The sequence below is a fragment of the Ambystoma mexicanum genome, chromosome 2p, assembly GCF_040938575.1.
Source record: "Ambystoma mexicanum isolate Mex_15411 chromosome 2p, UKY_AmexF1_1, whole genome shotgun sequence".
In the NCBI taxonomy this organism is placed as follows: Eukaryota; Metazoa; Chordata; class Amphibia; order Caudata; family Ambystomatidae; genus Ambystoma; species Ambystoma mexicanum.
Window position 1 is genome coordinate 1,468,235,148 of NC_090923.1, and position 21,221 is coordinate 1,468,256,368.

Sequence of the window (21,221 nt, forward strand, 5' to 3'; positions counted from 1 at the left end):
TTGTGTCCCATCTAGATAGAAATATGAATGTTAGCTTGCGCCATACTTAGATGGAATTCTTAACTTTAGCTTGTGTCACATCTAGATAGAAATGTGAATGTTAGCTTGCACCACACTTAGATGGAATTCTTAGCGTTAGCTTGTGTCCCATCTAGATAGAAATATGAATGTTAGCTTGCGCCACACTTAGATGGAATTCTTAACTTTAAACTTGTGTCCCATCTAGATAGAAATGTGAATGTTAGCTTGTGCCACACTTAGATGGAATTCTAAACGTTAGCTTGCATCACATCTAGACGGGATTATGAATATTAGCATGTACCACACTTAGATGGAATTCTTAACTTTAGCCTGCGTCACATCTAGATAGAAATGTGAATGTTAGCTTGCACCACACTTAGATGGAATTCTTAACGTTAGCTTGTGTCCCATCTAGATAGAAATGTGAATGTTAGCTTGCGCCATACTTGGATGGAATTCTAAACGTTAGCTTGCGTCACATCTAGACGGGATAATGAATATTAGCATGTACCACACTTAGATGGAATTCTTAACTTTAGCCTGCGTCGCATCTAGATAAAAATGTGAATGTTAGCATATGCCACACTTGGATGGAACTGTGAATGATGGTAAGTGCAACACTTCATTGGAATCGTGAGCACTAGCCTGCCTCACATCTAGACAGAATATTGAAAATTAGCAACGATGGAATAGTGAATGATAGCAAACATCAGACTTAGACATAACTGCAAGGACAACAATGCCAACTAACCAATCCACTAACAATTCCATCCCTCTGCATACACTCCTCAAACTCTAACCAAACACAACCACAAGCCTAAAACGCAGCAATCCACACTAACTTCACTACACTGCAACAACAAAACAAATCCCACATAGACTCGCACAACAGCACACGATGACTATTGACCGTAAAACACCCCAAGCCCAGCCGACGGACCCACCGGGCTGAGGCTGCCATCAGCACATCACTGCTCTCTTGCACTTTTCCAGCTTATTCCCACTAACCCACCCCCCCCCCCCCCTTTTCAGAGCCACCAGATCACCAGGGGACCACTCCGGTGGTGATAGTGCATGGTACAAATATCCTTTAACATTAACATATCAAAATGATGTAAGAGGGCTCTTTACAGAAATCTTGTGTCATTGCAAGTGCACAGTAGAAGGAATAGGGCGACCATTTCTGTATTGCAAATACGTATTCTTGCAATGCATTTTTGCCTGATGGCAATGTCTGCCCTGGTGCTATTACCATGCCTTATTAGCATTACGTCAAGCATTGCACTAGTGCAAGAATACACTGAAATAATATTTAGTTTTATTAGGGCACGTATTGCACTAGTGCTAATACTGCGCAAAGCCATTTGCACCAGTTCAAAATGTATGTAACGAGGCACCTGATTGACCAGTCAGTTATGTTATTGACACGTTATATGGCTTTTTTTTTAAGTGAACTAATATCAAACAAAAAGGTCTCTTCGGAATGAGGGGCAGACAAGGTGAGGAAAAGTCTGATCTGAGTTGATTCTCAACTGACAGGTCAATGAAAGATGGCACTGAAAACTATCTTTTACGGTGGTTTCTCATACACAGTTCGTTTTTTATCTGAGGGACATGTTGGCGTATAAGGCAAGAGGAAAGAACAAACATTGAACAGAGCGATGATGCATTTAGGTAAGGAATAAATACATACACTTGGGCATCTCAGTGACGTACGTAGGGCGGTGGGTTACTTGTAGTGAAGATCAGCTATGACTTAAAGTCACACATTTCTGAAAGATGACATCCGCACATATGTGCAATTTCTCTGGGCAATATGCATTTTAAAATAATGCAGACTGCCACAAAAAGGCCCCAAAACAATATATTCACTGATTATACAGTTGAGCAAAACAATTAACCTAACATAAGGCAACTGAACACGTATTGGCAGGCTGTCCTTTCAACAGAAATCATTTTACACTTTCTCCCAAAAAGGAGGCTAAAATGATTCTGTTCTATTGTAGATTCGATTCTCTGTACATGAGCCTCACACCCCACCTCCCCTGTCCTCCTCCAAATCCATACTTATGTCAAAGCTCGAGGCTTCTGTGCTTTGATCACTCGTGAGCCAGTCTCATTCTTCCTGCCATATCCGTAGCATACGAGCGATCCATTGCATCTACGCTAAGCCACTCTCCTTATCATGGCGTTCTTTGAATGCTTTTTGGGATTTGTATTATTTCATATAAAACTACCCGCATTCATCTTTCAATTTCAGAAATGTGCCAATGAGTAAAGCCTTTTTATGGCACATGGCCTTAAAGCAAGTCCACACTGGGAGGGTGGTTTGCTTCTAGCAACCAAGGCTGTTGACGATGGAGGATAGGGCTGTGTTTTCTTTATAAAGACATAGGGCCTCATTACACGGACGGCGGTAAGGGTTAACGGTCACCGTTAATGGCAACGGTGACCGTTAACCCTTACCGCCGTACTACGAGGTCCCTTTGCGGGTTGGAGGATTTAACGCCTGCTTCTTGCAGGCGTTAAAATCCAACCCGCTAAGGGACCTCGGAGCTAATTACGGCACCGCAAAATTGCAGTGGCGTAATTAGCGCCTTCCCCATTTCCATAGAGCCCTATGGGGCAGAAATGGGAATGGGGAAGGGCAATGGCGGAAAGGGGATTTACCGCCCCTCCAACCTTGGAATGGGGCGGTAAATCCCCTTTCCGCCAATAGGGCCTCATGTTCGAGTCCCCCGGAATGCTAAAAGTGGTGTACAATACCGGGCATAATGGTATTACGACTGGTTTCGCAGAAAATGTAGCAATGTCTTTGCTGGTGGAGTGGGTTAAAATAATAGAATTACAGTTTTCGTCTTGCACTCCCACTCCACCTGCAAAAAACGAATGGTTTCACACCCGCATTATATTTGCATATGCTGCTGTAAACCACTGGATTTCTATTGAAATTGCCTTATTGTTAGCACCCCAAGCATTTACACCAGGATCTCCAACCGTTGGCTATCCAGATGCTTTGGGCTAGTGCTCCATCAGCCTCAGGCTAGAAAGTCAATTTTGGGGTATTAGGGGAGTAGAAGTCCAAAACATCTGCAGAGTAACAAGTTGCAGAACCCTGATTTACACCTACAGTGTAATTCATGGAATAAATGTGTGCCGAAAAGGGGAGCGCAAGCGTGAAAATCGCAGCGCACACATGCTAAAGCCGCGCACGCAGCCGTTCATCGATTCATGGAATGCGCTGCTCTTGTAAAACCTGGGTTGTGCGCCAAATCCATGGGTGGCGCACGAGGGGCGCACACGTCACTAAACGGCATGCACGACGGGCACAGGGAAAGCGCACATCGTGTAGCGCACACAAGAAAAGTGGGTGGAACACTGGGCGTAACACGCGGAATGGGGAACAACGCGTGACAATGTGGGCGTTACGGGGGAAGTACGGGAGGTAAATGCTTGCAACGCCCACACGCGCGCTAACAAAACGTATTCATGGAATCGAAAAGGGGAAACCTGTGCGCCAAAAAAGACGCGCTAATCCGGAAACACGTACGCCAGCAGCAAGCAGGCGTAAGCGGCCCCGCGCAGCATAAAAGTGCGCGCAAACAACAAACAAGCTCAGACGCTACGATGAACATACCGTTCCTCGCAGCAGTGGTTGTGGGACACCGCAGGAGGAGGAGGATAGCCAGGCCCTGCATTTTTTTACCCAGGACCAGCCTTTTTGGGATGCCTGATGACCAGGTGTATGGGAGGTTCAGGTTTCCACCACTAATAATAATCCTAGAACTGGTCAGGGAGTGGGAGGATGACCTCACATCACCCACCCTGTTCTCCCAAGCACTGAGCCCCTTGGAAAAGGTGCTCAATGTACTGCACTTCTTGGCTACTGAGTCATTTCAGCGGACAAGTGCCATAGTTGGGGGTGTCTCACAGGCCACGCAGTCACACTGCCTACACCAGGTGTTGGCCATCATGACTGCACGCCCCTCAGTCCGCAGGCACATATACATGCCCAGAACACCTGCAGAAAGGCAGGCTGTCGTCCAGGACTTTTACGGGGTGGCACACTTCTCCAAAGTGTTAGGTGCCATTGATTGCACCCATGTGGCTCTACGTCCTCCCAGGGCCACTGAGCTCATCTATCGAAACCGCAAGCACTGGCATTCCATCAAAGTGCAGGTTGTATGTGATGCCAAGGGAATCATCACCTCAGTATATGCCAACTATCCGGGGTTCAGCCATGATAGTTTCATATTCAGAATGTCACCCCTAGACCGGGACCTGGAAGCTGGGCGGCATGGTGACACATGGCTAATTGGTGAGTATAAATGCCTCTGCACAGGCATGCATGTCAGACACTGAGAAATGGGAAAATCCCACTAATGACAACCATTATCACCTCTCCAGGGGACAGTGCCTACCCTCTGAGCACCTACATGATGATGCCAATTCGAAACCCCACCACACCACCCGAGGTAAGATACAACACAGCCCATATTGCAACCCGGGGCATAGTGGAGCGCACATTTGGAGTGCTCAAGTCATGCTTTCGCTCCCTTGACCGCTCTGGTGAGCAGCTGCTATATGCACCCCCAGTAGTGTGCAGGATCATAGTGGCAGCATGTGTCCTACACAACGTTGCAACTCGGTGGGGCATACCGGTGGACATGGTGGTGCCCCCATATCCCCAACCACATGCACGACCGCTGCGCATGGGAGGTGAAAGGGCACGTGCTGAGGCAGCCCGTACCAAGCTTGTGGCAAATTACTTCACCTAAAATCCCACCCCTGCGGAGTGCACACAGGCCTGGCACATACCAGCTGACAATCAATGATGATGACAAAAGGGACAGTCAACTGTCACAACCATACCACCATGAGATTGTTCACCTGGAAGTGCTACATTGTGTGCATCCCTAGCTACTTAAAGACACCCAATGCTGTGTCAGTAAAAGGCACACATTCATGCAGCATGAAGGACTACCCCCTTGCAAAATACTACATCCAAATAGTGGCATGTCAGCCAACCCCTAACCATCTCAGCTACCCAACACACCATGGCATGGCATGCAATGTGAAAGCAACCAAATGAATGCACAACACATGACACAAGTGTCACAAAGTGCACTGTCCCAAATGGAATCAGGCCAGAGGCAATTTCCTCTCAGTAATGAAAAAATAAACAACACACATGAAGAAATACTTACCAGCAAGACAAAACATCAGTACAGGATCAAACAGTGGCAACATATGACAGTAAAAAATTAAAGTAGTGCAAGTGTCACAACCTGACTAAGGCAGCACATCGACCCCTTCCAACTGCAGAGTGTTGCTGGTAGGCAAATGTGGCAGTGTAATGCACACAACATGAACTGCATCTGCAAAGGAGACGGGCTCGTTAAGACATGAAGAAGCTACATGTATATAAGGAAAAAGTCCTGGATGTAAAACCATATATAAATCCGCCATGCAGTGGAGAAATGAACAACAATCCTCACTAGGGATGTATACACAGTTTGGACTACAGACTGCCCACACAATTTATGGGAGCCCAATGTCTCTGTGTAAGTTACTGTCACTTGGTCACACCCTTTGGAAGCCCATGGAAAGGGGAAGCAGGAGGGGTGTGTGTGTCAGGAACCCAAGTTTGTAACCCAAAGACAGGACAAGCCTGCATGTGCCCAGCTGGAATACACAGTGGATGCCTACGGGAGCCACACAAAGCAACACCCTGTAACATTAATTCACAATGTGAAAGAAAATGGTTATGAACAAAAAGGTAATTGTAAATGAAATATAGAAAAAGCAAAAGTAAATGTAGAGTAAAACAAACAAATTAAAATGACAAAGTAAAAATCAGAAGCATAACCAAATAAAAACAAATGTATGAAAATGAAAATAAGAAATCAAGATTAAAAATAAAAAATAGAAAAAATAAGATGAAGAAATAAAGATAACAAATGAATTGAATACTACTTTCATTTAGCAAATCGGAATGAAATGTCAAAAAAAATGGCCATGTGTGGTCCGGGGTGGGCGGGGGTGTGGGGGCACCCAGGAGGGACGAGGTACAGGGTGCACCCCAACACCCGCATGCATGGATGTTGAGAAAAAAAAACCTCCATGGGCTCATGGCCTGCACGGCTACCCTACAGTGGGAGAACTGCCGTCGCTGTCATCACCCTCTGGTGATACATCAGAAGGTGGGCGTGATATGGGAGGCAGACCACACAAAGCCCTGGCAGGCTCCTCCATGGCAGCAAGCATGCGGGTCTGAAAGGTTTGGTTCTGCAGGATGATGGTACGGAGATCCCCATGCAGCACCTCGTGGGTAGCACGCATTTCTGCCTGCATGGCCTCGCGTGATGCCCGGATCTCCTGACGAGTTGCCTGGAGCTCAGCTGAGAGTGTGTGTGTGTGTCAGCTGCTCCAGCTGCTGTTCTGACCTTGTGCTCCGGGACACCTCAAGTTCACACAGAGTATCTCTGAGGGACCTGTGTTCTAACCTCAGGGCATCCCTGTGGGCCTGTGACTCTGCAGATATGGTTGTGCGCAGAGTCTCTAGTCCAGCCCGTCAGTCCCTGTTGGACGCCAACATGTCCTCCCTCTGTGAGTGGCAAATGGACTCTGTTGCCTGCTGCTGGAGCTCCACCTGCCTTTCAGGGGGGAGAATGGAAGTGGCCACCCTATCCACGGCCTGAGCCATCATTTCACACAATGCCCCCTGTTGTGCTGCTATAGTGTATATGGAGTTCTCCCACACAGTATTGCCTGGAGGCGCACGGCCACCGCGTTGGCAGGCACCACACCTGTTTGGGGCAAGGTGATGTGCACCTTGTTGTGTTGGCACTGCCTGAGGCTGCAGGACTGCATTACTCCTTTGATCTGCTGGCCCAGGAACAGGAGCAAATATTGTGGAGTGTGACCCTGCATCCGTAACCGCCACAGGCAGACTTTCCAACACTGAATGCCCCATAGAGGGGTCTACCCCCAGTGCAGGTGGGTTGGACAGAACAGCATCCCTGCCAGAAAAACTCACCTGCGACGGGACATATGTCTCAATGTCCGATTCAGCACCTGATTCATAGAGGTCTCCGGAGGTGTACCCAGAGATGCCGGTGGACAGTATGGTCTGTAGGAGTAATGGGTTTTCACCCACTACCACCCCACGTCCTCCACTGGTGCCTGGTTGTGGTTGTGAGTACTCCAGCCTCTGCGCCATCTCCTCCTTATCAACAGCATCTAGTGCCTCATCACCTGCAAAAACATAAAAGAAAAGGAATGAAAACAGACATGAGCACCATAGCACACACACATAGGCATGGGGAGGCAGACATCCAGTACATAAATGACATATGTCACACATGACAATAACTCTGGCATGCATGCACTGGCAATGAGTTGGAAGGGGAGGCAAAAAGCAGACACTGAGGACTCCAAGATGGAAAAGTAACACGTGCTGCATGCTGGATAGCACTGGCATCACACATTAGCCTGTGAGTGGCATGGACAATCCACATACATGACACATGCCAGCACACAGATGCCACGTAGCATAGCCATGGCAGATTTGACAAGGACACCCAGATGGTAGCAAATCAGTACTGTCACCCATCCATGTGAGATGGACATCATGAAATTAAACATGCAACATAGTGTGACAAAACACGCATGTGCCACACGCTGCAACAAAGCCAGTGTTCACTAATGCAGTGATGGCAGGCACATGGATACATCAATGGTTGGTCACTTCGACATGACAGAAGACAAATGTCATGTTCAACATTCAAACAGGGCCCCGGAGTGATTGTGTGCAGGCCATGAGTAGGTGCACATTACTCAGTCTGCCTGATTGATGAAATCATTCCCATAATAAGGAAACATAAGTGGGACATTGTGGGGTGTCATCTATGTCTGAAGTAGGTTACATTTGGGGCAGAAGGGCACAAAAATGTGTGATAAACATGCAAAGGATTTCATCAATCAGGCAGAATGAACAGGAAAACAGTATGAACAATGTTGTAGCATGATGGCAGTTGAAGGGCAAGTGCAGTAATCACGTGCAAATTGTCAACTGCAGTCAGAAGGGATACTTGAAAACCCAAACCCATGGCCGGCCTATGGTTTGGAGGCACCACATGGCTGATCCATAGCAGTCATAACTACATAGCCTCACCTGGCACTCAATCAGAACACATCACCCAAGCAACATACACATGGTTTGCACACACATGCATGGCCACTCACCGGACATTGCCTCAAGATCTGGTAGGTCTCCCACGCCTTGGATCTGATCCTCTGTGTTGAAGGCTCCAGCGATAGACACATGTTCTGTGAGTACTTCTTCCTATTGTCAGTCACCAGAGTAGAGGCATGATTGGAGGCCAGCTTGTTCTTTGCTCTGCGTTTGAGGTCATTCCACCGCTTAGAGCAATCATCAGCTGTGCGCCTGACAAATCCAAGAGCACTAATCTGGTCCGCGATGCACTGCCAGTGGGCCCTAGGTTGAGCAGTCGGAGTCTTGCACCCTGCAGTCATCAGCATTTCGCGGCCATTGGCCGGCACATAGCCCACAAGTGCATCTAGTTCCACATCATTGAAACAAAGCTTCCTTGACGGGCCGGAGGGGGGAGCCGTGTCTGGGGTCCCAGCCTGTACCGCAAGAGCACCCTTCTTCCTCTTGGGAGGTGGTGTGGACCCCGAGTGGTTTACGCCGCTCTGGTTGGTAGGGGCTGAAGCGCAGGTGGACTGGGCACTGAAAGTAGCCAAAGGCAGGATGACCAAAGGTCTCACTGCAGGCATTGGCTGCTGGGTGATGTTGGCAGGACCAACATCGGTGTGATGGACTTGGACCAACACTGTCCCGGCTGGGAGACTCAGAGCTGGGGTGGACTGAACTGCAGCTGCCCCTGCAGCCTCTTCACCCTGGCTACTTGGGGCAGCAGATGGATGTCATTGCTGCCCCAGATCCACAGGGCCTGGTGACAGCAACTTTCACTGCCACACATGGCTTTGACTTGGTGACACGGAAGTCATCCTGGGAGTCATCCTGTGCCTGTTCGGTTGACAATATGGGCCGGTTTAACAAGGCCTGAGCTGGGATGGTGTTAGCTGCATCTCCCTGACCCATTGGGGGGGGCATAGGTGTCCCTGATTGGTCCTCCACACACTGGCCTCTTGGGCCACCCTACACATCCTGGCCACTTCCCCTACCGCGCCCACCTCTTGGAGGTCGGCCACCTTTGCCTCCCTTACCGCTTGGTCGCCTCCCAACCATGGCACTGATGTTCTTGTGCGAATGGGAGGTGCAGTAAACAATTGTCCTGGGCCATTGGGGTGAAAGGGGTAGGGTACTAGATGGAATACATACCCTAGTGCTCTAGCAAGGCTGTCTGTGACCCCTGGGGGAAGATGACAGGTCACGCAATGCTCAGGTACCCCGAAAACAAAATTTAACGTGCACCCGACTCCTGGTAGCCCACTTGCATGGAATAAAGAACCCGCACTACGCTGTGGCACCCAGAAACACAAAAAGAAGCGTGCGCGTGGTACACGCTGACTACAATGACCTCTGAATGGGTACGCGACAAACGGGGGCAACCACAGTTGAAAAATGTGTGCGCGACTCAACGTCTGCCTGGAAAAAGAACGTGAAAAATATGTACGTGTGCGCATTGGCAACACCCCCGCCAAAAGAAGAATTGAACGCTGTCTGAGTATACAAGAAGTACGAACTGGAACCGTTGTGAAGTAATCGTGTGTGAACCGACAAGAAGTACAAGAATCACCCGCTCGCTCTCCACAAAAAGCACATACAAGAAAATGGCGTCCTATGCGTACCTTTTAAACCAGCCCACACGTGCAATGTCACTTCCACGTGTACGCGCTAAGGGCCTTTCCTCGAATCACACGCATTAACACGCGGACGTGCTGTTTATTCATGTGCTGCTTCACTATGCACCCGTCACGAGGGAAACGCCCGCGCGTAACGTCACAGACACGCTCAGGGCCTTTCCTCGAATTACACACCGACGTGCAGTTTTTTCACGTGCCAATTCACTCCTATCAAGCTGGCCACGCAACAACACACGGAAGACCATGCTCCTGCCCAGAAGGCCATTTTCCTGCCCCCCAGAGCCCTGAGCCCGCTCCCACCTGCCATCTGCTGCCTGCTTGCCTGCCTGCCACGTGCCCTGCTATTTGGTGCCTGCACATCAGCCATCTGCAGGGGTCCAGTTGCTGTGACCACCCCTGCTGGAACAGAAGACTCCCGACTGGTATTCCATCGCTCCACAGCCCAGCCCCAGGACCCAGTTGCCCACCCACACATGCCTAGGGGGTTGCCATGTCTGACACAACACCATCTGGCACCAGTGGCAACCCCCCAGCAGAGAGGCAGAGGGCTGCCAGCTTCAGTGCCAATGAAGTTGGCATCCTGGTGGAGCAAGTCCTGGGGCATTATGATGCCCTCTTTGGAAGTTCACGCACCGACAATGAAGGACGGAAGAGGATCTGGAAGGACATTGTGGCTGCCATCAACGAGGAGGGGGTGGCAGCCCGCGACATGCAACACGTCCGGAAGCGCTGGGAGTACTTCAGGTCCAGGACCCTCAGCAAGGCCCGGCACCTCTTGAAAGGAAAGCATGCGAAGGGGTGCCAGGTCCGCCACAGCAACATCCAGATGAGGGTCCTAGAATGCATAAACCCGGCGCTCCACCACCAGATCCTTCAGAGGCAGACCCGTCCGGAGTGGTGTGGTAAATGACCATGCCTACTGATTGGACGCTGTGCATGTCGAGATGTGGAAGGAGTGTGCAGGTTGGACATATGTCTTGGAAGGCCCATGTATGGATGTGTATGTATAGGGACATGAGCCTGCCGCATGTGAGTACAGTCATGTGTGAGGCACATCAATGGTGTATGTGTTCAAATGCATGGTTCCCAAATGCATGTGTCGGTGCACACGTGTAAATTTATGTGTATGTACTGTGGCATGGTTGTGGTGTGACACATGGATGCTGGTTCCACCTTCATGTATGTGCACGGTGTACATGTGCGTGTGTGTGTGTATTTCACATGTGTGCCACTGTAATACACCATGGATGCATGTGACACCGACATATAGGAGGTTGATTGGTAGATGTGACATGGATGCCGATGATTTCACTGCGACAGGTGGTGGAGATGTACAGATGCATGTATGTCTGGTGACGTGTATGCATGTGTTCGGCACTCCCCGTGTTGCATGTGATGTCAGGCTAACCTTCGGATGCTCATGCTGTTGTATGTGTATGGATGGTGCTGCCTGCTGCAACATTCCTGTTGATTTGCACATGTGTGTGGGTTCAAATGATATGTGTGTTGGGGAGTGTGATGCCATGTGTGAAGTTTGATACTGCCACTCATGCTCAACTGTCATGTGTGTATCAGACCATTGTACAGTGCCCTGATGCCTGTGTTCTGTCTCTCCCTGTCTGCAGCGTCAACTGATGAAGAGGGGGGAGACAGTGCTGTGGAGCGCAGCGGCAGGGATCCCACCGCCAGCCGGAGACGCAAGGCCCAGCCCCCATCCCATGTTGTCATCTCGTCAGGGAGTGAGGGGTCTGGTGCCACGTCCGCGGCCACAGCTGCCGAGGGTAGGTCCAAGAGGCGGAGGTGGACTCCTCGGCAGCAGAAGGGGCAGCTAAGACCCCACAGGGGCCTGTGGAAGAAGATGGCACCGAATCATCCAATTTTGAGGAGGGTTTGTTCATGGAGGAGGCTGTGGAAGGGACACACAGAGGGTCTGGAGGGGGGGATTCCACTGGTGCTAGTGGTGCAGTCCAGGGGCAGGGACAGGAGGCAGCACAGGCAGCCACGGAGGTGCCTGTGTGTAATCCTGTCCTCGATCCTGTGACTGCATCATCCCGCACCAGCAGGGATGCCTTCGTCCAGACCCGTTTTCACAGAGGAGATCCGCTAACAACCACTGGCCTTCCTATCCCTGCAGACGTGGCAATCCGGGAGCGTGTTGAGCCTGTCCTGGCTGGGGTGGCGTTGCGTCAACTTGGCATCCGGGATAACGTGCAGGGTTCTCGTGAGGATGCTGCACGTTATTTCAGATGCCTCGTTGACCGCGTCGACTGGCTAGGAGGGATCACCGCTGCTGGGTTCCTTAGTGTGCTGGACCTTCTGCTGACCCCCTCTACAACTGAACCCCCTATGCGCCAGTCGTCCTCGGTGCCATCTTCTGGCCCAAGTATCACCTGGGTACCCTGTGGAGCTGCCTCTGACCCAGCGGCCAGGCTGGTGGAGGACACATCCCTGCCACAGTCAGGAGTCGGCGGTCCAGCAGGGGTGGCCACCCCAACAACTGGACCCCAGCAGGAGGCGGACGTGCAGGCATCAACAGGAAGGGCACTTGCATGGCAGCAGCAGGCTCAAGGTGGGAGTGATGATGGCTCAGGGCCATCAACATCAGAGGGGTAGGCATCGGGCGGAGGGCAGGAGGACCCTGGATTGGGAGTGTCTTCCGTGTGGCAGCGGTTGGCCCAGCAAATAGATGCGGAGGGGCGGCGGGCGGAAGAAGCACGGCTCATTATGGTCAGGACGGAGAACTCCATGCGCAGGGCGCTGAGGCGGGCTGAGTGCCTCGAGGGAATTCGCAGGGAGTTGGAGCTGGACATGCATTATCCCTGCGAGACCTCGGGGCCAGGGAATAGGCCCAACTCCAGGACTTAGAACATTGTATATAGTTAATTAGTGTTAGGTTTCCTTTCTATTTTTCTTTCATTTGGGGCGCATGGACTATGCCCTACTTTTTTGTATATAGTTATTAGTTAGGTAGGGTATTTTGTAGGTTTTCCTTTGGATTGTTGGGCTCATGGACCCTGGATTTTTACATTGTACATAGTTCTGTACTGGATTTGACTGGATTGATTTTTTTTTTACCCATGGAGCAATGGTTTTCTTTTTTGTTTACCTTTGGATTTGGTTTGATGGACGAACGCTTTGGAGCATTTTTCTTTTGGATTTATTTGGATTCTGCATTCATATATTTTTTATTCATTTTGGACATGCAGCCTTTTGTTTATTATTTCTATTATTGTGTGATTTTCTTTCATTCCCTTGCTTTTGTATTTAATACATTTTGGTTTCATACTTCATTTGAGTGGTATTCTCTAATTGGTTTCATGCATGTCACGATGTGGGTTTTCACATTCACTTGCACCCATTGTGTGTGTGTGACGGACATGTATGGATGTGCATACTTGCCATTTGGGATCTATCATGACATGGGGATTTCAATGTGGGTTGGATGGAATACTTGGTTGGGTGTTTTGACTGGGGTGGCGTGGGGTGGGATTTGGGTGGCCATAAGGGCCATGGGTCTGGTGTGTGTTGATGTGTCGGGTGGGGGGACATGAGTCGGGGCCTGCTGGCAGGTGGCCGTCATTAGGGGACATGAGTCGGGGCCTGCTGGTAGGTGCCCGTCAATGGTGGGTGGGTGGGGGGACATGAGTCGTGGATCGTGATGACGTGTTGGGGTGGGGACATGAGTTGGGGCCTGCTGGCAGGTGCCCGTCACTGCTGGGTGGGTGAGTGGGTGGGGGGACATGATTCGGGGCCTGCTGGCAGGTGCCCGTCACTGCTGGGTGGGTGGGGGTGCAGGGGGACATGAGTTGGGGCCTTCTGGCAGGTGTCCGTCACTGCTGGGTGAGGGTGCAGGGGGACATGAGTCGGGGCTCACAAGTGTGCTCACAAGTGCATGGTGCCATGTGGGCAGCCTGCAGGGCATAGTGAGGGTTGTGGGGTAGTCCCCTGTGGTGTGGCCTGCCTGCAGGGCATGGGGAGGGGGGAAACCGCACACCCGGGAGGGCCCACGATGCCGAATTGCGTGTGAAACTCCCTGTGTACCCCCCAAATACATGTACCCCGCTCGCCCAAGACCTATCGCGTGTGAGACTCCCCGTGTACCCCTGTAATACACGTACCCCGCTCGCCCAAGGCCTATCGCGTGTGAAACCCCCTGCATACCCCTGTAACACCTACCCCGCTCGCCCAAGGCCTATCGCGTGTGAAACTCCCTGCGTACCCCTGTAATACACGTACCCCGCTCGCCCAAGGCCTATCGCGTGTGAAACTCCCCACGTACCCCTGTAATACACGTACACCACTCACCCAAGGCCTATCGCGTGTGACACTCTCAGCGTACACCCCAAATACATGTACCCTGCTCGCCCAAGGCCTATCGCGTGTGAGACTCCCCGCCTACCCCTTTAATACACATAACCCACTCACCCGAGGCCTATCGCATGTAAAACTCCCTGCGTACCCCAGTAATACATGTACCACGCTCGCACAAGGCCTATCGCGTGTGAGACTCCCTGCGTACCCCAGTAATACACGCAGCCAACCCATCCACCCTGGGCATGCCCCATAGGCAGCCCACTCACCCTCCCCATGCCCCGAACGCAGCCCATCCACCCTGGGCATGCCCCACAGGCAGCCCACACCACAGGGGCTACTTTTTCTAATCAATTTACCTGGTGCAAGCGGGGTACGCATATTCCGAGGGGTGCGCGAGTGCATTTTCACGTGTTTTGGCTGCCCAGAGCGGGGTACGCGTAGTATTGTCACACGATTACAGTGTAGCGGCCCTGTAAGCTGGTCCAGGGTTAGCGCAGCCCTTTGCGCTGCATTGGGGATTTCAATGGTTTTTCCTTGCGCAAGAGGCGTTCTTGGGGGCGTAACTGGCGCTGCGGGATGTTCTCTGCGCCAGCGCTCAAAATGGCTTAGTAATTCCATGAATACGCAGTGTGCCAGAATGCTGTTAGCGCACACGGCTGGCGCACTCAGGTGCACGCTCCCTCTCTGCACTGATCGTGTGCGCTGCCTCTGCGCTGAAATCCATGAATTACCCCGCTAGACTTTTTGCAGTACGTTGTGCCAAAAAGTGTTGAACTTTTTTATACACGGTGCAAAAGTTCCAAATTGCATGGAGGTATCAAAGTACATGAGCGTGCACATGTAGGCAGTCCCCTCCGGGCAATCTACACTAGAGGGAAATTAATCCTAAAGTGTTTGTGGGAAATGGAAAATAAACAGAGAGTGCTTTTTCCAGAATTGTTGTTGAACAGTAATATTTCCATTTATAGTACACTGGCATTAAATGAAAATTCGGCAGGCAAAATCAGACAATACACAATTCCCTTTCATGGGATCATTGACATCATCTATAATCAACCCTCTCACACTTTGAGAAACTCACCTAAGCTGAAGTCCTTGTGATTGGCTTTGTACATTTTTCTGCACGATTATTTGTTTTATATGAGCACGAGTGTAGGTTGTCTTTCCATTAATGTACAATCTTAATGGATTTGAGCCATTCCGCTCAATTATTTATGCTTTGTGATAATGTCCCCTTCTTGATCCTTAAGATATGTATGTTGGTGACTAACAGAGCATTGCCCACCACCAGCTATGCTACATGGAGCCCGGAGGTGACTTGAAGAACCCTGGGGGCCTGGAGCAGAGGATTTCTAGATGGCATTTTCAGCCGCTACTGGTCTTTTAAAAAGTCAAGCTTTGGGTGTTGTACAGAAATCCATGGGCCCGGTGTAGTTGGTACCTGGTAGTTGGGCCTGTGTAGTTTGCACCCTTACACAGTGGTGGCCTCCCAATAGTGGGCTCTAGGGCGCTGCCCCCATTATTTTCAGGACCGTGTGCGTCATGAAAAATATGGCACACAAAAAAAGAACATCTATTTGCATTATGCAGTGGGTGCCTTTTACTCACTATATAATGTACATGTAGTCTTTGTAGTTGCAAAGAATCTAAACATATTTAGATTCTCTGCAAATACAAAGAATGGTGTGGTGTCCCGAATGCCCTTAACAGCATTCTATTCTATGGCAAGCATTATGTTTCAACTTCTTTACTACTACTCTTGAGCAGTTTCAACAAAATAACAGAAAAAACAACAGAAAATGATCTGAACCACACATTTTCTTTTTTCTTTCTCTTAAAACTAAATTTCCCTCTGTTCTCTGCATATCTGTAGTCCTTGACAGTCCTTGTCCAGTCCATATGTCACCTGTCCATCACTACTCCTCTTCTTTTCCTGCTCTCCAGCAAGATAAGTGCACTTTTCTGATCACAGAATTAGTTGGCATGTTTATTTCGTATGGGTGAAGTTTTAACATAGTTATAACATTAGCATAAAGAGAAGACTCAATAGAGTAAAGCATTGCTTAACCTAGAACATAAACGTTCATTATTGTGGTTTTGTAGGTAGGAACACAGCGCGTTCACTAGCACCTGGCGCGCAGCAGGCGTGATATAAAAGGGCAGGCAACTAGGGATCCGAGCCAGTGCGACGTGAAGGCCGAACAAGTGAAAGTAAACGGGCCGGTGACGGGGCCTCAGGAGTGTGTCACAGGAGCGGCCTCAGGGATTTCAAAGGAACCCGGGTGTGGCAGTGATTAATAATATTTACACAGAACGCTTACTCCGAACTGCGAGATAAGCCCAGCACAGTACAACGAGAACGTGAGGACTGACCCATGAGAGACTAAGAAGTCTCCTGCTAGTTGGGTCAGCTTAAAGAGACACTATTGGATAGTGAGGGACAAGCTCCTCACGGAGGTGTCTAGTAGCGCTCACTAGACCCACAACACTGGAAAGGAGTTGCTAGACACGCAACAAAATTTGCTTTCAAAAAGTCTTTTTTTTTTTTAGATCAGATCATCCAGCACAACGCAGCAGTGGGTGTGCAATTTAGCCTGCAAGTTCATGTAGCGACACAGAGCACCCAGTTATTGTGAGGATTTCTGAATACGAGTGGAGTAAAGAAGAGTAGGCATAAAACCTAGCTTACAGCTTCAAAGAGGTGCTAGGAAGCTCGTTGGTGGATGCAGTGGCTCAAGGGGTGAATCCCTGGCAGGATAGGCTGGCTCCACTAGTAGTCTTAAGCCAGACACGTAAAAGAACCGAAGCAAAACAAAGCACATCCACCAAGACCTCAGAAGGAGGCATTAAGGGGAGTACAAAACCTGCAAGGAATTCCTCTACTGACCCCTCCCCCCGGGGCAAACCTATGGGGAAAGCAAAGAGGCCCCAGAGGCTGCTGACGCTTTCAGAAAACTAAGAAACGCTTTCCTGCAGAATTGATGTTAGTGGGCACGGGCCAGACCAACACGGCTTTCACTTTGGAGGGGCTCATCCTGATGCCATGTTCAGTCAGATCGTACCCTGGGAATTCTACCTCTTTGGAGGAAAAGACACACTTCTCTGCTTTCATGAAGAGATAATGGTCGCGTAGGTGCTGGAGTACTGTGCGAACATGGTTGATATGCTGCTCGCATGAGGGAGGGTATACCAAAATATTGTCAAGATAGACGACAACGTATTGATCGGGTATGTCATGGAAAACGTCATTCATGAATGCCTGAAATGTGGCCGGGCCGTTGCACAGGGCATCACCAGATATTCGTTAAACCCATAGCGGGTTTTGAAAGCGGTTTTCCATTCGTCCCCCTCTCTCATGCGGACCAGATTATAGGTGCCTGTGAGATCCAGTTTGGTATAGATGACTGAGGAACCCAACTGATCCAGTAATACTGATATTAGAGGCAAGGGGTACTGGTTCTTAGCGGTTATGGCGTTCAGAGCTCGATAGTCAATGCAGGGCCTGTGATCACCCTCCTTCTTTGGAACGAAGAAGAGGGGGGAGGCCGCCAGTGATTTGGATGGCCAAATGAACCCAATGGCAAGGGCTTTATCTATATACACCTTGAGGACCTTATCTTCCTTCAAAGTGAGAGAGTAGACTCTACAAGTAGGCATCTTAGAACCCGGAATCAGATCGATCGGGCAGTCATAGGGCCGATGGGGAGGTAGGCATTCAGCCTTAGTCTTATCATAAACATCCAGAAAGGCTGTATATTCCACTGGAATGCAGGAAACAGGCGTGGTAGTTACCGAGCCAATGAGAGACAATGTGTTGGTCAGGTCTCGACACAGGGTTCTTTGCGTGACAATAGATTTGGAAACAGTTTTCATAGCACACAGAGGAAGGGAATATGACCAGTCGGGAGCCCCAGTCTATGTGTCATGATCATGGGCCATGCCCCTAGGGTTACCTGTAAAGGTGCGTGGGCCATAGCGTACCATGCTTGGGCAGTGAGTAGGGAAAAGCCATGCCTAGGCTAGGTAGCAGGAGGCACTTCCTCAATACCCAATATGGCGGCGTAGTGGTCTCATGGGAAGTGACAGCAAAGGTCTAGTGGTTCACACTCTCTGCACATATAAACCCCTCCCTGTTCCTGCTCTGCGCTTCGCGTCGTCTGCTTCGCAGTGTACGCTTACCGCGGTGCCGGCTCCAGTCTACAGTTTCCTCAGAAAAATTCTGTGGAACCCCTTTTACCTCAGGGTCACTTCATAGTTGTTCCCTCTGTAGTTCCCGTAACTACCCCAGTCCTTGCTGCAGTTTTCAGTAGTGCATTTTTTCCTCGTAATTCCTGTCAGCAGTATAGGCTTTCGCCTTCATCTCCTGCCCACGGTTCTGGTGTTGCGTGCATTCCTGTCAGCTGAACTGACATTCCGTTTCATTCCTGTCAGCTGTCGAGAGTTCATCTTCCTGCCTGTCAGCATTCCTCACATCGCAAGTATCGGCAGCTTATGTTGGCGCGCGCACATTTTAGTTGTGTTTCTCTTGAAGGTGTTGCGCTCAATAGTTTTAATTCCTTGAGGAGAAATAAAAGTTGCAAGTGGTTATTTAACTGTGTTGTCTGAGTTCAAGCATTCCAGAGTCGCTGCCATAGGGACTGCTTATTGTTGGCACTTCCTTCCCAGAACACTCTGACATGTTTTCTTTAATATTGAGTTCCATGGTTCATGTGTTCCCTTAGACAGGTTGTCTTACAACTAGGAAAACAGTTGCTAACCTTTGTTAGGAAGGTATTCTGCAGTATCTAACACCATTTCCCTTGCAATACATATCTTCCCTGCAGTATATATATATATATATATATATATATATATATATATATATATATATATATATATATATATATATATATATATATATATATATATATATATATATATATATATATATGGGTGTTTCCTCATAGTGGAGATAGGTGTTAGGAATTCCTTTCTCTTCATGTACTACTAGTAAGGGAAGCTCACCGTAGGGGCTATTCCTGTTACTGGGAGGGTTCTCTTTTTTCCTTCCTTCCTCTATAGTACCTTATCACTTACTACGCTTACAGGAGATTGTCACAAGTCCACCTTCTGAAAATTCATTACATCTCCATTCTTCAGAACAAGCGCCCCTGCCTAGAAGCAGGATGGAGAGCCCACCAACAAATAATGAAAGGTAAAAACACAAGAGTGTGTAGGAAAGCAACATCCTAATAGGTAATTACTTGGAAAAGGATATTAAAGGATTGCTGCATGTTTTCCTAGATAATGGTGACAGAATTTTGATGAACACTGAGAGAGAGAGAGTGAGCAACGCAAACTAAGAAGAGTACTAGGCTGACATCCCAAAGAGGTGCTCCCGCAGAGTTTAGGAGGTAAGCGTTACATTATGAAACCGCATCCATGGAAGGCCCAGTATGACCTAAAACTGTGTGGCAGTGATGGGATCGAACGAGATGGTCTTGGTATGTCCTTGCTCCGTACACATGTGGATCTGAGCCATCTGCTGTGTTACCAGCCCCGAGACCAGTGCAGTACCGTCCACGGCCCTCACTGCTTCCGGATTAGGCTTTGCAATGGTAGGAATACCGGAGCGAGCGGAGCACATATTGGAGGTCCATGTAGTTTCCTGTCTCTCCTGGGTCAACAACTGGTGGGTGATACCGAAAAAACCACCGGAAGGGTGAAAGGAACAGAAGGGACGTTATTATGGGAGTCCATGGGAGACATCCCTGGGATAGGGACTCCATCTATCGCTGGGTTTTTACGTTTCCCATCTTCCGGACAGGCTTTTTGGGGCAGTCCTGGAGGAGAGGCTCAGAGGAACCACAGTACATGCAGAGGTTGTGGGAACGACGATATTCCCTCTGGGCTGGTATCAAAGTACCACGAATGGCTTCAACCTGCATGGGCTCCGGCGTAGAAAAGGAAGAAGCCGCTGGTTTGTGTACCGTGGTAGCTGTTGATACTGTTTCCGCTCTCCTCTGCGCTCGGCACGGCAAGCAACAATTTGAAAGATCAGGTCTAGTAGTTCAGTGAACGAGTTGGGAACCACAGGAACGGTGGCCAATGTGTCCTTGAGGTCTTCAGAGAGGCCCTTATAGAAAACCACTGTCTTCTCCTCACTTTAGGCTGTTTCTGTGGCCAGTTGAATAAATCTGGCTAGGTATGTCAACAAAGAGGTGGTTCCTTGATGGAGAATCAGGAACTCAAGGTCAGTAGCCTGGGTCTTAGAACGTGTGTCAAAAACTCTATTCATAGCTGTAATCAAGGCATCACAGTCATACAACATATGACTGTTGGTTTCCAAGAGAGGATAGGCCCAGGCTGCCGTAGTGCCTCCCAAATATGACAAAACAAAGGCAGCATTTGTCATGGAGTTTGGAAAAGAGGAGGGGTGACATAAGAAGCGCAGCTTACATTGATTGATAAATGTGCGATACTGCTTGGGATCTCCTGTAGCCCTTTCCAAGGGGGACAAAGGGAATTGGGTGGACATCAGGACTGGATTGGGCTCTTGTCTGGGTAAAGGGAAGCCAGACCCTGAAGCAGTGACCCTGGTCATGTTGCCTCCCTGGTCACAGGAATGGGCCAGGTCTTGTAGTGCATCAATCCTGTGACGCAATGCATTGTGAGCAGCAGACATGTCCATGCGGAGGTCTGCGACCATCTGCATCAATGTGGTCAGCGTATAAGATGCTTCCATGGCTCCTGATTCTGTTACTCACCGAACCAGGGGTTCCGGAGAAGTATAGATGATTGCTGGTTCAGGAACAGGATGGCCTTGATTGAAGAGCCTGGGTATACCCTAACCCAGGCCTCCTCTCTTTAGGGAACTCTTTTTTATGATACACCCCTCTGCTGGAGGAATAATAAACTGCGAGAGGAATAAATCACACAAAAGAGCGGAGAGAACACGCCACCATGTAACCAGGCTGCAAGAAAAGACAAGACGATTAGCATACGGTGAGAGCAAAAATAAGGCTCCTATCTAGGAGAAGGAAAATCACCTG

General features: G+C 49.4%; 1 protein-coding gene across 1 annotated transcript in view; it reads right to left on the bottom strand.

The window, feature by feature from the left end:
- Nucleotides 1-21,221, bottom strand: part of LOC138567629 (zinc finger protein 12-like) — a 408,553-nt gene that overhangs the window by 20,316 nt on the left and 367,016 nt on the right. The gene's annotated exons all lie outside the window — the stretch shown is intronic.